This window comes from Haliaeetus leucocephalus, unplaced genomic scaffold (assembly GCF_000737465.1).
Source record: "Haliaeetus leucocephalus isolate CR32 unplaced genomic scaffold, Haliaeetus_leucocephalus-4.0 Scaffold752, whole genome shotgun sequence".
In the NCBI taxonomy this organism is placed as follows: Eukaryota; Metazoa; Chordata; class Aves; order Accipitriformes; family Accipitridae; genus Haliaeetus; species Haliaeetus leucocephalus.
In genome coordinates this window covers 2,487,138-2,503,212 of record NW_010973188.1, presented here as the reverse complement: position 1 = coordinate 2,503,212, position 16,075 = coordinate 2,487,138, and positions in this window count along the sequence as shown.

Genomic DNA, 16,075 nt, shown 5'->3' with positions numbered 1-16,075 from the left:
ACTGGCCTTGGAGGATGAGCCTCATACTTGGAAAGAGGTGCCTACTGGAAACAGGATTTGCCACAAAAAGCTAGCAGCATCCCTTGCTGTTCTTGCAGATGTTCCCCACAGTAAAAGTCCTTGGCTGGGGCAGTGCAGGGAGGTGAGCACACAGAGGGTGAGAGTGCAGCCAAAGTGAATTCCAATTTCCATACAAGCAGAAACCTTCAAAGTATTTGGGCCTTTCTAAACAGGAGTGTATTCAGCTCTTCCTTATTAAATCAGCAACACAGGAGAATGCCTTGCGTCTTCTCCATGGGGATTCAGCCTCTTCTTGGCCTATTGTCTAAACTTATATCAACGACCTTTTAAAAGAGCAGCTGAAATTCAGTCAGACACAATTAATAGATGCTTTGCTTACACTTGACAGACATGCAAGGTAAGAATGAGGATGTCAGCGTGCCGTCCATGTGAACGAGAACTTTGTCATGCTTGGCTGGTCCTGGTGGTGTCCTAAACCAAAGGACAAACCACAGCACAAACCCCCAAAATGTTCTAATGCTTCACAAGTGTTTTGAACACCTCCATCTCACAGTGGCTCCCATGCTCAGCACTGCACAGGCCCAGTGGCTGATGTACACACAAAATCCTCTTCACCAGATGAGGGCCATTGTCTACTGAGTACTGACACTCAGTGGCACCTGAAGCGAGCCTTACCTAGCTACATGGCAAGTGTCAGATGGGCCTGGCTACACGGCACATCTCACTAATTGCTAACAGTTTCCCATATTTTGTGCATGTTGCCAGTACCAATAACTGGACAAAACACTTCCAGACATTTTCAAAGAGTGACTTCTTAAGGTTTAAATACATCAATTCCCACTCTTTATATTGGGTTCTTTATACATGTGAGCATTATATATGTGCGTATATATGTATGTATTCCCTTAGATATATGTTATGTACTTACTTCTTTGCATATATTTCTCCAGAAATGAAGACTTTCAAAGTCCTTATCTATTATTGTGTGCTAATTTGTTTTTATTATTTTATTATTACAATTTTATTATTGTATTGCAGTGCCTTGTCAAGTCCACAGTTCCACTCTGGAAATGCTGGTCAAATCTTCATTAACACCAGCCTCCTCCCCAAAGAGAAAACAGTTTAAACGACAAACTCTGAGGGAGAATGTACAAAAGGGAATTGTTTATCTAAGATCATGTGGAAGGACCTGGAGAGCGCTGGGAAAGGGACTCAGGTCTCCTGAGCCCCAGACCAGAGCTTTAGCTACTTGACAAAGCCCTGTCTTCCTGAGTGATCCACCAAAATCTCCAGGGGTAACCTTCATCTTCAACTTGGCCTTGAAAGGCTGCAAAAAGGTCCTTCAAAACAAGTGAGTATTTGGCAAACAATTTGCATAATGCATTTGTTTGGGAACATTTTGATCTTCTTATGGACTGCCAGCAAAGCAGATGCAAGGTAGAGTTTTCGATTCATTCACTCATGAGAGAGTGAGGAGTTTGGTCAAGTGAGGATGGGCCTGGCCAGGTGGCTCTGTCTGCATGCTAGGATGATGGGGGTTAGGACTTTTTTATCTGCTGGGTGAACTACAGACTTTAACTGAGGGTCAGCACAAAGAAAGGAAGTCTGGTTTATTTGCAGGGTATTTTTAAAGCCCATTTTCCGAAGGAAACAGTGCCTGTTTGGCTGTCCATCCTTCCCTCTTCAAGTAGCTCTGCAACATGTCAGCCAGTTTCAGCCACATCTGAAAGAGCAGTAGAAGTTTCAAAACCACTAACTTTGTGGCTGTCAGAGTAGATGAAATGATGCAAACCAGTGATTTCTGAAGGAAAGAGAGGGAGAAACCAGCTGTTGTACCTTCTGTTAAACATCAGCTGGCCACGCCATCACCAAGTGTGAATGTGACCTGCCTGCCAGCAGGTATCTAGCTCTAGATTATGCACACCATTATTGTCTCTTGCACATAGTGGGGCAAGGGTTAATGCAGCAGGTGAGGAGAAGATTTCTGGGGACAAAGGACACCCCTTTTCTCCCAGGAACTCTGGGCTTTCTTAGCCCTATTGCTCAAAGGGCAGCTTGTTTCCTTTATGTGTGGGCAGTGCTGAGGAATAGCTGAGCTTGGCATTTTGCCGCGAGCCTGGGAGTCCACGTCTCCTGCAGAAGCGAGTTCCAGCATCCAGGGCCAGCTCCAGGGCACACTCTGTGTCCCACACATGTTCCTCCCTCCATTGTTTGATGGTGGTCTCAGCCTGCCGGGACACCATTGTCAGCAGTGGCCAAAGTGGATAACGAGCAGAGAGAGAGCTGGGAAGACAGCAAAAGTCTACCGGGAAAGCAATGAATGATGGCCTCAACCACCCGAATAATAACTGGCTGTTTGAAATACCAACTCAAATGAAAACAGGTTGGGCAAGCTTCTGAGAGTGCTCGGGCCAACTATACGTTGCTTAGGGCATGCTGAGCACACTGCACACCTTCATTAAGTAAGCATTGGCCATCGGTGTGGTGGGAGAAGCCGTCAGTGCCAGGATGTTCACTCAAAGGCATCCGGGACATCCAGCCCATCTCACCACACAAGCTGTCAGGCACCACTAAGTGAGGACATTCAAGGACTTCCTAAGCGAGAGTTACGTGACTGCATGTCTGAGCCATGGGGACATGTCAGACTGGCCTGGCTACTAGTCCATGAGAGCCTGAGAGTCTGGCTATTAATTTCAGGGACTGGGATCAGATCCGTGGTTGGAAGCACAAGCTCCCTGCGATGAAGTGACTGCACCCTGGGGCTGCCTTGTGCATGGCCTTTGCGTGTCTCGTTATCTGATAGTTCAGATAAAAGCCCAATTCCCCTTTAAACTTTTAAGCACTTTATAAGTTATCAGAGGGCTTTAATCTCTTTTTTCATGAGATAAAGGGCCTTCTAAGCCCCAAACTCTAATTGAGTGGCTTTGGTTGTTTTGTTTTAAGTCCCTCTTTGGAGGAAAGCAGGCCCATCACCCTGAGAAATGCCTTCCAATGTGATCTCAGCTGGAGTAGTGTTCAGCTGTGGTGTTGGGGATGGGCCCAAGCAAAGGCTTTGGTTTGTTTGTGCTCACAGAGGAAGTCATGGAAAAAGGATGAAGCAAACAGTGGATGCTGATTTATCCACCCCTGCACTTTAATTTAGCAGGGGTATAGAAATTTTGTAAAAGCCTGCTGGAGAGTTAGCTGTTGCTGGCCCTACTGTCAAAACTGCCCTGAGGTGTTTGCATCTCTGGTTAAGCTGATCCATAGCTATTCATTTAGCAAACTCCTTTTGGACATGGTGGTTGCACCTTGAGCATTCACTGTGCTCCAAAAGGACATGAATATCAGACAAGAGAGAGTGGCCTCAGGAAACCATTTCGGAGTTTGTAGTTGAGCATATCTGCACCATCCAAAGGATTCCCCTCATGGCAAGGGACAGAAGGATCCTATGGCACCTGCACTTCCACTCAGAGCAGCTGGTATTTCAAGCAGGCTTACACGGAGCTGCTCATGAGTGAACTGATGCCTGGGAGCTGTCTGTGGGAATTATCTGATGAATAGTTTCATAGAACAAACAACAGAGATTGAAAGAGAGAGAGGGATGAGAGAGTCAGAAAAAGAGATGTCTGAAACAGGGTGAGATGCAGCAGGAAGAAATTACTCTGCAAGGAATTATGTGGTGGGGACTCAGCAAAGAGTATTATTCAGACCCTGTTCCCCAGGATGGAGGGAAGGCTCTTCTAGTCCCACCTCTTTCATCCTCAGAAATTGCCCCAGGCCTCCTACACAGTCATCCAGATTTACAGCATTCAGTGTAACAAAGTGATTGCTGTGATGGCAGCTCCCAGGACTCAGGGCAGGCTGAGAATGAGCACAGTCCCTGTGTCAGGATAACCATTTGTAACCCCTGCAGAGAGGCTGGACAGCCTGCACAGTGCAAGGCTTATGTTGCAGGGAGCTCCCAGTCCTATGCCAGGTCTCAGAGGAAGACATAGACAGGGAATAGCAGTCATCAAAAGACATGGATGAAGCGTTGGTGGGTGCTAGCATTAACTCAGGCTAGGAAGAAGCAGTCCATGCTGGGGATTTTACATGGCCCAACAAGACATTGTCACCCTGGAGTCAGACTCTGAACAACAGAGGATAAAATCACTAAGATGTCCCAAAGACATCATAGTGGCATGCAGAACATGGCACATGTCCTCCAGCATGCCCCATGTCCTCAGGGAAACTATCAGGGGACCAAACTACCCCTGTGCTGTGAATTAACAAGAACAGGCTCACATAGGTAGGAGAGCACTGTTCACAGAACAAAAACAGCCACACTGTCAGAGACTTGATCCTGATCCTTATTGCAAACCTAGGAAACACCCTCAAGAGCAGGGAATTAACGTCTGTGACTTTAATGGATGCTAGGAACCAAGGATGCAGGACCAATACTGGTTTTACAATTTTCCCCAGCTCCCCACTCTTCCGCTAATCCCTTGCTATTTGCCTGGCAAGAACTTCTGCCTCTACTTATTATATGGAAACTAACAGCCTTTACCCCTCTCCCTTGGTAATATTTCCTGCTGCTGTGGATGCACTAACAATCCCCCTTTCCTTCAAAACAGCTAGCTGATTGACACACTGAAGTTAAACTTGGAATGCTTGTTTGCAGTCTGTACATAGCTTGAGGTTTGATGTGTCTCTTTCAGATCTAAAGAAGAGCTCAGGCTCCTGATAGCTTGTCTGTCTTTTCCCAAATACATCAGTTGGTCTAATTAGAAAACCCCACTACTCTCCCTACAAACCTCGCTGTGCTAATAAAGAGGGCAGGAGAGGAAAATGTTCCTATTCCATCTCCCACCCTTTCATCTCCCTTTGCCATATTCATCACTATCAGTGTGGCTAGGCATAGCTATGAGTAAATATTTAGCAGTACAAGTAAGACATGGACACAAATATCTTGGCTAAAATCAGAGGGTGCAGCATTTCTGTAAGGCAACAGCCCTGTGTTGTTTTCTGTATGCAGCATTTGCTATTCCAGCTGACTGTCACGGCCAGAGCAGGGAGAAGGGAGTCAGGATACCTGGGTTCCTCTCATAACTCTGCATATGGCTTATCCGTTGTCTGTGGGAAATTTGCCTCATGTTCCATGGCTGTTTTCTTCTCTGCAAAAGGAAAAAGTAATAATTATTACCTGGTCTCTTTGGTCTGTTGAGAGGTGAAACTGACACTCACAAAGTGCCTAGGGGTCCTAGTATTAAAGGTGCTATGTACATTAACGCTGTGCTCTGCTTTCTGCTTTCTGGACCACTGATGTGAAAGCTGAATCTGGAAATTTGGACCTCCAAATACACTGAAAGATGCAGCTCAGTTGCCCTTGGTGAAAAGTGCCATGGCCTTCCTTTAGCCAGCTTTCCTCTCTAGAGCTGAGGAGCGCCAAGGGTGTGCAAGTGTCTGGGCTTCATGTGCTATGGCCAGCTCTTTTGGGAGCTGAAATCCACGGGCTGTGCTCCCCACTCTGCCACATCTATCCAAAAGCATAATGCCTGAGACAGGAGGCTTCAAAAGGAAGTGACAGAATTAAGGTTGTCTTTGCATCTAGGTTTTAACTCTCTGGTGCGTAAGGAGATCAGATACTAGGGATACACCATCACATTACATTTTTTCTGTGGGTTTTTCTGACTTGCACGGATCTCAGGATTGGTGGACGTGAATCAGGCTTCTTTACGGAAGGAAACCAGAGCTGTTTGTGGGACACAATCTTGATCATGGCAGAAATCAAAAGGTGTGTGAAGTAAATGAAGTTAGAGTAGGCCTGGCAAGTGTTTTCAGTTAACGTTTGGCAACTGGGACTGGGTGATTCAGCAAGATTTTACAAGGCAAATGCTTATGTTTCAGAGAAAGTAAAATTTCCATCAACGCCCCATCACCCCAAACACACTGACATGGAGAGATGCAGATGTTCCAGTGTAGGTCCAGTTCGGTTCGCCACTTGGGAGCTATGTGTGGACATACAGCACACTCACTTCAGGCAGAAACTTTGCAGCCAACTCTGCCAAATCTGTTGTGTGTGAGTATTGAGCTCATAACTGGATCAAAATTCAAGGATATTTTTCTTGGGGACAGCAGAGACATATTCTTGGCAGCTAGGCACTTCCCTTGCCTAATTTCAAGTTCTTGCTTTAAACTGTAAACTCTCAGTTAACCAGTTGTAAGTGCTGATTTTTAGCATGGACAGAATAACGTCTTTTTCTTCTTGTATTCTGAAAACAGTCAAAATCACTAAATGTGTGTGGGTCTTTTTTGTTGAGTTTTTTTTCTTCTTCTTCTTCTTCTTCTTTTTCTTTTAACAGGCTAAGGCAGATGCCTGGTCTGGAAAATATCAGCCCAAGTGGTGAAAGTGGCAAGTTACAAGCAATTGAAACCAGGGCTGGGAGAGACAAGTCAAATAGGTGCTAGTTCTTATGTTCTCTAGGACAGAGCAGAGCAGACCAGCCCAGAGCAAGACACAGTCACCTCTGCAGCCTAGGGAAAACGTCAGGGCTGCTTTCCTTGGTGGAGATCTGTTTTCTCTCACTGCTACAGCATTACCTTTGCCTGCATCCTTTGGAGTCTGCAGGTCCTTGAGTGGGCTATGACTCCAGGAGAGCTGTTCCCTGGCAGCCCTTGATGTGGACCTGGGGCTTCTTCACCATCTTGCTGGTGTGCTTTTCCTTCCCACTCCTTTCCTGGGGTGAGCCTGGTCCCAGAGCGGCAAGCAGGGTGTTTCCTCCCGGTGCTGCATAAAGCTAGCAGGCGGCTCTGGGTGACGGGCTGGTTGCTTTTTGACAACCTCCTCTCTTTGGGAAGGGCCCAGAGACTAGGCCTGCAGGAGGCTATGATTCATTCTGTCTACAGCCTTTTCAGTGAGACCATTTCCATTGTCTATGAGTGCTGGGTAGGAGAGCACGTCTGCATTGGAGGCTCTGCTTGGGCCCAGGCTGAGAGCGTGTGTGTGTCTATGTGTGCACTCTTAGGGCTGCTAAGAGGGCTGGGGCGTTACGATCTGGGCTACAGACCAATGGTACGCCCTGGCCTCACTGGCTCTGAGCACAGAGTGCAGCAGAGCTTGTGTGTGGGATGAGATGCTGCCACCCACCTTGCTGCTGCCAGGAGGTGGGGAGTGAGCAGTGGGGCTGGGTCCTCCCTGGGGATGCAGCCTGGGACCCATTGAGAGCAGGGAAGACAGGCTGTTTCCTCTGTATTTCTGTGGAGCAAGTCATTAAGTAACAGCTATGACTGCTGCTGACTGGTGTCGCAAAGGCTGATGTTCACAAGGAGGGAGTGATGAAGCAAGTCGGCAGAGCAGCAGGAAGCAGCTGGCAGGCAGGTGAGCATCTCTGCACAGTCTGCTAAATGCAATGCAGTTGGCTTTCCACGTAAGGCACTCCACCAACGGGATGGCCAGATGTATATAAATCCATGAGAGATCAGGCACTGAATTGCCAACAGTGCTTATGGGGGTGATAGCAATGCTATCTGCATTAGCAATGTGCCCCACACACTTCTTGGCATAGCAGCAGGCTTTCAACTGCATCTGGTGCTCCATCAGCAGCGTGTCCATGTGCAGCCCTAACTTGGGCAATATTAGATTGGACAAGAGAGAAGGGATACACAGAGGGGCTCTGCTGTTTTGTCTCCAGTAGCTAGATTGGCCTTGCATTCCCAACTCTCCAGTTTCCCCTTTGCCTCAGTTCGTGTGATATCCTGAGCTACTACCAATACCTGTGTGGCAGTGTTATTTTTCCATCATTCATGGCCTCACTGTGCTCCTTAGCCTCAAATATCTCTGGTAAAACATACAGCACTTCTCTTCCCTGTCAGGGTGGTGGTGGAGGGGAACCCTCCAAAAGTTTCAAGCCCCCCTGTGTTGTGTTGGTAGAGGCTGTGGACATTTTCATCCCCTACTTATCTATGCACAGAGCAGTGTCTCTGCTGAAAGAAATACATATTTGCTCCCCTCTGACATATGCAGCAAAACCAGTGTAAGGTGGAAAACGTTTGGGTTGAGAGAGCCTGCTCTCTTGGAGCCTCTCCAGCCCTAGGAAGCACTTTCCTTTGGGGCAGGTCTTTACAGTATTACAAGGTCTAGGAGGTTGGTGCTAAGTGGGCAGATGAAGAAATGGGAGCCCCAACTCAGCATACATGTGGGCATTCATGCAGGCTAATGTGTGTACTCCCAGGCATCTTTTCTAGCCCCCTCCTGGCTGTACACCTCCCTTGACACCCAGCCCTGCTTCCCCAGCTCTGTGCCTCTACTTGTTGCCCTGCCTTTCCCCTTGGATGCTAATGGATATCTCCCCTTCCCCTTCCACCCTCTCATCTCCACCATGCCATCTGCACTCTCTTCAGCAACAATAAGAAAACTCATGCACATCCTTCCTGCTCCTCCTGGCCCCCTCTTGGCACACAAACTCCCCCAGCCCGTCTCCCGCTGCATGCAGACCCCTGCCTCTCCCACCCCGCTCCCTTTGAACACTCCCTGCTTTCCTCTCCTAGCCCCATGCCCCTTCCCAGGCATGCATGCAGCCTTCCCTCCTCGGCAGTGATCAGAAAGTGGGCCAGAAGTCATGGATGGGTTTCAAAACTGCTCGGTAAAGTCCTGGATCCTTTGAAGCCTAGCAGGAGCTCCCAGAGAGAGTCAGGTCTTTCTATTCTCATTAGGATTATATGCTTTCAGGCCAAACTTAGCACACAGTTACCAAGCTGTCCAGAATGCTTGCCAGAGTCTGGAGTTTGGAAAAAGCAGAGTAAGGCTTTAAAAAAAATAAAAAAATCCTAGGCGGAATAGCCCAGAGGCTCTGCTCCTGACAGCTAATATTACTGTATAGCTTGGCTTTGGCAGGCTTTGCCAGCTTGCTTACCACAGGCTCCTCTTCTCAGCGTGGGAGCCAGATTGGATGGAGAGTCTACTGTAACTCCGTTCCTTCTGGCCTGGGGTCTTCACAGTTTGTTCTGGTAGTGGCTTTTAGTTGGGGACATGTGCATGTGTAGTGTCAGGAGATTTTTCCTCCTCCTCTGCTCCTTTTTCCTTCTGACATCTATTGCCCTGCATCATACAGATGTGACCCTCCCTCTAGTTTTTGGTGGTGGCATCTTGGACCCTGTATGTGCTGCTTTAGGTGCCAGAGTGAATTAGTACATGTGTCTCCTTGTTCTTGACTTCCACTGACCACTGAGGAAAACTGCAGCCCCTTGATTTCTAGCCTGAGGGGTTTACTTGGTTATTGCTATAGAGGTCAAAACAATAAAATGAGAAAAGGAAAGCTGGAGAAGAAGAGCCTGGCTCCCTGGGGCAACCCTGGAGGAGGTCAAGCCAGGTTTGGCTGTAAACTATAAGCTCTTTTAGTCAGGCTCGGACAGCACACACTGTCCCACCCACTACCCTACGTGCTCATCTGCATTGATCATCTCTGTGATTTCGTGTTAGGAGGCAGCTGGGCACCTTTGGAAGAGCCCGGCCTTCCTCATCCAGCCTGGCCTGCAGCATGGAAGTCTCCAGCAACCGGCACGGGGGTGGTGGTGCAGGCATGTGTACTTTGGAGAGGGAAAAGCATGGTGCCTCAGGGGCCAAGGAACATGCCCAGGGCACAGACGCCCTCCTCCTCCATGAGCAGCACCAGGAGCGGGCACGTTGTGCACGCAACTGGTGAAGCTGCTGGGCGCAGGGCGGGATCACATCCAAACCTTTTTGTTTTTGCAACACACAGGTGGAGACTGAGCGTCAGGGAAGGGGAAGTCCTACTTGTTCTTCCCTCCCAGTGAGGCATCCTGCAGCCACACCTCTGCGTATCTGGGACTCCCAGCAGTGGCAGCACTGCCGGCCAGCTTTTCAGCACCACTGCTGCTGCTCCTCAAGGGGTGGGATTCGCTATTGTCCTCAGTGGGAGTTGAGCACCATTAAAAATCCAGCTATTTCAGGCTAAGCTGTCCTTTATTAATGTCAGCCTCACAGTGGAATTGAGACATGTAGGGGTATGGGGTGTTTTTTTAAAAGCAACATTTCTATACTAGGAAGCATAGCCACTGTTACACCAGCAATGAAGTCTATTGCTAACTCATCCCATCTGCCAAAGCAGCAAGGACAGCACTGGCCACAACAGCCCTCTGCATAGCCTGATGAGGGAGCTTTGTAAGACTGGCTACCCTGGGCCTGATTCTGCCTCACTCTCAGTGCGGTCATTTAGGGTTGGGGATGTATGCTCAGCCCTGGGGGATCACCAGGCTCCCCTGACATCTTACCAGGCCCCAGCACCCAGAGACCAGAGCACAAAGTGCTTGGGAGCACTGCAGTGCAAGAGGGAGGCTTTTCGGAGCATACCAAAACCATCTGATTTTCCCACTTAGCTGAAGTGAGCTGTAATAGCAGATTGGGGAATGGAGGGAGCAGCTGGGGCTCTGTGAGAGGAAGGCAACAGAGCCTGGATGTCTGGGAGGATGCAGGGAGGGGGCACTTGGAGCAGGGCTTTGCTCTTGCTGCTGGAGGTGTCGGCAATGGTTCTAGTCCCAGCCTCTGGAAATGGGCAAACCCCTCCTGGCAAGTGAACTCCATGCTAAATGGAGGCATGGATGAGCACTTGCAATCAGTTGAGTGGTGTGTGTGAAAACTGTCAGGCAAATGCTAACTTGCCCTCCTCTGCCAGACAGTTACAGTGTACATCATCATGCTTCTTTGCAAACAGGGGTGCAGCAGGATCGTGGGCAGAGTGCTTAGATCTAAGGGTTGATGCCAAACTTGGCAGATAAGCATCTGAATGAGGAATCATCCAGATGAGGAACTGTGCATTAGGAGAGCAGAAGAGGAGGAAGGAGACAATGTGCTCTGTGAATGCCTGTCCAGAAGAGCCTGCTTCACTGTCAAGCCTGGGAGTAAAAACTTGGTGTGTTTGACACAGGAGCTTACCCCAGTGTTTGACAGCACTACTTGGATATGAGGAAAAAATTTTCTGCCCTCTCTGCAAAGATCATGGCGTGATGCCTTCGGCTGTCAACTCTCTGCTGCTTCCGGCTGGGACCAGGCAGGGAAGTGTGAGTGGCTGAGAGCAGCTGGGCTGGGGGAACAGAGAAGCCAAGGTTTGTTCCTGGCTCTTGGCACAGTGCAGAAGACAACCCTTCTCCTCTTCCCACCCCCACACCCACCTCCTTTCTCTGATGAGCAGAGCAGTGGGAATAGGCTTAAAGCCTGTGTCAGCCCTGCCTTGATCTCCATGTGCACTCCACATCTCTTGTGACTTTATCAACACAGCAGGCCAGACGCTGTCTCTGGCGACAGGGCTGCCTCCTGGGCAGCTGAGCAGAATGAAGTGGAGGTGAGAAATTCCCTCTGGGAGAGATAAGCAGAGCTCTCCCTTGTGTCCCTTCCACTGCTTGTCCCCTCCTGCAGCTGCTAATGCAAGACAGTGAAGAGCTCTGAGGACAAGGTGAGGGGGATGCTGGGGAAGGAAGGAAGGAGGAAAAGAAGGAAGGAGGGAAGGAAGTTAAAGAGGGGCAGAAGATGCTTCTGTCACTGTGGTGGAAGTTGCATTAGGCCTGAGTCAGTAGCTTGGGGCTGATGAGGGAATTTAGCACCTAACGAGTCAGAGAGCTCTGACCCTATGCACCAAGGCATGACAGGATTTCAGCACCTTGCTTTAGGCATTCACTATATGAAGTCCCTTTGTCCTGGCCCCACAGTGCCTGGTCACACTTCTTTCTACTGCAAACGTTCCCATGTGGCCAAATCAGGACAACAAATGAGATGGGGTCTCTGGAAACACCTTTCCACAGTAGGTATATGCTGGTGTGACAATGAGGCTGCCTTTGAGGCCATTCCTTGAGAGTCTTGCTCCTTGCCTGGAGCAACTGCTGCATACAGTCCGTTGCTCCTGTGCATGATCCAAGTCCTCCTTGTGACAACATGACGGAGGTGCCAGTCAGGGAGTGTGGGCTTGAGCTCCAGTGCTTTCAACACTTGCAGTCTTGGTTTCAGTGCTTGGAAATGCTGGTCAAGAGGGTATGCAAGGGCTTTCATCAGTACGGCCTTTTAACTGCCTGAAGGAAGGAAAACGCTGGCTGCTGGGAGCAGGGGAGCAGAATTTCAAAGGGCAGCTCTCTGGGGGGGAGAGCACTGCTCCACTTGTCCACTTGTCCTGTCTCCACTGCTCCAAATCAGCACTGCTCCACTTTGTCACCAGGTCCAACCTTCAGCGAGCCAATGTGACACAACAGTGTCCTGCGAGCACCAGTGATGGGGTGAGCGTGAGGTCTCCCCAGCTGGGGCAGGCAGGGTCTGGGACCCTGGTGGGGAGGAGATCATTCCTTGTTGCCCCTGCAGGATGTTACCCACGTCACGAAGGACGTCAGCTCCAAAACCGCTGATAGGAGCAGGGATATTTCTGCATGGAGGAGTGTGCAGGGGGGAGATCTGGAAGAATATACAGACTCAGCAGCCCTCCTCCCCCCAGCCCTCCATCTGGGACCCTGCACTGGGCCTGTCCACAGGGATCAGGGAGCTGGCTTTACAGCACTCATTAAGTGGAGGTGGGAGAAACACAGTGGAAAAGAACTGGAGGGGACAGTGTGGGGCTGTGGCCTTCCAGAGTGGTGGGAGAGTGGGTAAGCTGCTTGGAGACAAGTCTACCTGAAGGCAAAGCCCTCCTGTGTAGCTAGGAGTGCTGTTTTGACCCTTGAGGACCTCACCTACCAGGCTTATTTGGGGCTTCTGAAATGCATCTTTCCTAGAGGAGTGCAGGAGGGGGACAGTATTTGTCGCACTAAGTGTGAATGGTGCTAGTGACAATAATAAAACCATACTTAAGCATGGACTCAATCCCATTTTAAGTGCCCCCAAGGTCCTGGTTTACGTGGACTAGCCACGCAGTTAAAGACTTCTCTCCTACTAGCTAATTGATCTTTACTGGACCCTTGGGCAATCTCTCATAGGTGTTATTTTAAATATGCAAACCCAAACGATTCCTATTGCATGCCACCTGAGGTCACTGAAATTGCAGCAAGGATGTCTTTGTGTGCTGTGTCCCCTCAGGGAAAACAGCCAGCTTGAGATTGCCCACCGTAAAAAGTGCCATCTTTCTAACTCCATCAAAGGGGATTGAGCTTGGTATTCAAGACTTGCCTTTGGTCTTGGCGTAGCTGCCTCTATTTTGCAGGCAAATATAGCCATGCAGGACTCTGAGTGCTTTCTAATGAGGCTGTTTCCTTCAGGGGTGAAAGGAGACTGGGTGCCTTCCAAGCTGAGATGCTAATGGGAGTAAGCATATGGCGTATGCGTGTAAATTATAACCCAGCTACGTGCTAACATGCCAGCACCTTCCTGGCCCTGTTTTCTGGAGTCTCCCTGCTGCCCCGGGGTGAAGAGTTCCATTCATCCTGTAGGCCACCCAGCTCTCCAGCAGAGAAACACTGAATTTTTAAGTGATGGATTTAAAGCTATCGGAGGGAAGTGGGATTAGCAGGGCAAGAGACCTTTCAACCACTTATCTGTGCCTACCCATGATGCTGTGAATCACTGGCACTCCCCAGGCACTTTCCTCTGTGCCCTGGCCAGGGAGCCCTGTCCTGCCCCACAGGGACCTCTCTGCCGCTCTCCATGCACCAGCCCTGGCTTCTGCTTCCGAGCCACCAACCATGGCTGGCCAGGAGTGAGCCACAGCACACCGTTTTGCCTCTCCACACAACACTGGTGCTGGAGGAAGCCTTCCCTCAGACTGGATTCCCCTCCTCTGCCTGCAAGCCCTACAGCTGGAGACCGTCATTTCTGCCCCGGTGGTCATTGCCCCGGGGGAGCGAGGGGCGGCAGGATCCTGGCACACAGAGGGCACGTTTCCCTTCCAAAGCCTCCTCTGGTCCCTTGGCCCCAGCCCTGAGTGGCTCCAGACCCCGCTAGTTGCAGGCAGCCCTGCTAAGGACCTCTGCCCTCTCCTGCTCTTCCCGGCCTGGACTCTGCCCCCCCACCTCTCCGCCCTGCACCCTGTGCTGTCCCAATTCCTTGGCCTCTTGCAGAGCCCAGCAAGGTGGCAGCTCTGCTGGGTGGTGCCACATTTTTTGGAGCCTGAGCTGAGAGTCAGGCCTTCAGCGGGAGAGAGACTCTGTTACGCCTCCTCTCCCATCACAGCGTTGCTGGAAAGAGCAGAAGCGCGCTTGGAAAGCAATGGTGTTGCGTGGGTGCTGAGGCAAAGGGTTTTGCAGCTGATATGGCCCCCAGCAAGACAGCTTCTCCAGGACTCAGTGTGGTCCCATGGACCGAGGCCGGGGAAGGGGGTGCCTTGCCAGGGCTGCACACCTTCAGCCCATTTGTCAATGTTGCTCCCAGAGTGTAAAGCTCCTGACTTGTTTATTTTTCATTAAGCCCCAAGGCTGTTTCTCATGTGACAAAGGGGAGAGGGGATGGGGAAGTGACAGCCTGCCTGGTTAAGGCACCGGGCCTGCCGAGCAGCAGGCTCTGATGGCAGAGAGAAGAGCTGGACAGTTAGGCTGCAGGCCCTGGTGCTGTCAGGAGCTGGGGCTGGGAGTGAGGAGGAGGAGGAGACCTCCGTGCCAGGCCCACTGACCCAGAGGTGCAGGGTGGGTGGCCACCGGATGGGTCCCTGTGCCTACAGGGTCTGGAGGCTTCCAGGGGAGCAGGGCCTGCCCCAGCACGGCCCTTACCTCCACCAGCGGCAGGGCCTGCCCTGCTCACATCCCTCCTGTAGCGCCCACCATGCTGAGCGGCACTGATAAGGGTCTGGAGGGGAGCAGGGGCTGGGAGAGGCCTGATTTACAGCCCCCCACCCCCACCGGCGCCTCCTGCAGCCGTGGCTCCTGCCGGCCCCGCCAGCCCCATGTCTGCGGGGATGGGGCTTTCCTGGGAGACGGTGTTTGCATTGTGGGGGGTGCCTGTGCCCTTGACAAGGGTCACATTGCTTTTTAATTTCTTGCTGGAAGCGCATCTGGAAAGTTTAGTCAATTACTGGCTGGAAGACTCCCTCACAAGGCCATGGTATTTATGAGTTCCCCCAGCCCCGGGGGGTGCCAACCGCAATTAGAGGAGACGAGGGAGTGAAAGTTGCCTGCGGTGAACTCTGGGGATGGTGGAGCCGGGGAACAACCTGCTGGCCTCTGTTAGAGGGGCAGCAGCTCCGGGCGTGAGCTGGGAAACGGCAGCAGACCTGAGGGCTGGAGAGCAAAAGGCAGTAGCTGAGAGTTTGCCGTGGGGAGGAGGTGAGGAGGACAGAGTGGGGTGGGAGCAGCACATGGGACAGGTGGGACGCAAGTGGGACAGATGTTGATGGGAGACGGTGTGGAGGAACACGCTGGTCAGACCATGATGAAGGCTTGGGGTGCGTGAGGAGGATGGTGCACGCGTATCCTGACCTTGTTTGTTGTGCCTGAGACCCCAGTGTGTAATCTGATATAACAGATGTTGGGCCTGAAGATTTGTGCCTATGTGTAGCCCTCTTGGGCCCCACGGAGGGGCTTCAAAGCATGCTTCAATGTCATACACATCCTTTAAATTCTGCATGCTGATGAGGCAGCATTAAGGGGTCATCAGCCTGGTCCATTCCCAACAATTTTTTGCCTGCATAACCCCATTAATTAAGGAAAGGAAAAGTCATCCTGTCCCTTGCATCGATACAGCTATGCTGGCAAGAGTCTTAAGATGATGTGCTGCTCTGCTGGCAGCAAATTCATCTGGGATAAGCCACCCTGGCATGTGTAGACTTTTTGTCAGTGGAAGCTGAGTCTCCATTGGGAGGGTTTGCTACAGCAGCTGACCGGTTTTCTGTGTGAAGAAGGCCTTGCTGCGGCAGGTGGAGATGTTTGTGGTCAGCAACCTGAGTCAAGTGGTAGAAGATGACCAGCTGGTGTCCCACTTCATTTGTCCCCCTGTCCCCACAGGTCCTGTCTCTTCTGTGGTCTTTTTTGTGAAGGGGCTGCCACCAAGCTGAGACCGGTATTGCTTGCTAGCCTTGTCCCATGTCTCGTGTGCTGCATTAGCTACCAGGGTGGTTGCACTGCTTGAAGACACGCACCCATCCATGGAGCCTGCAGGCTTGTCCTCACCGGCATG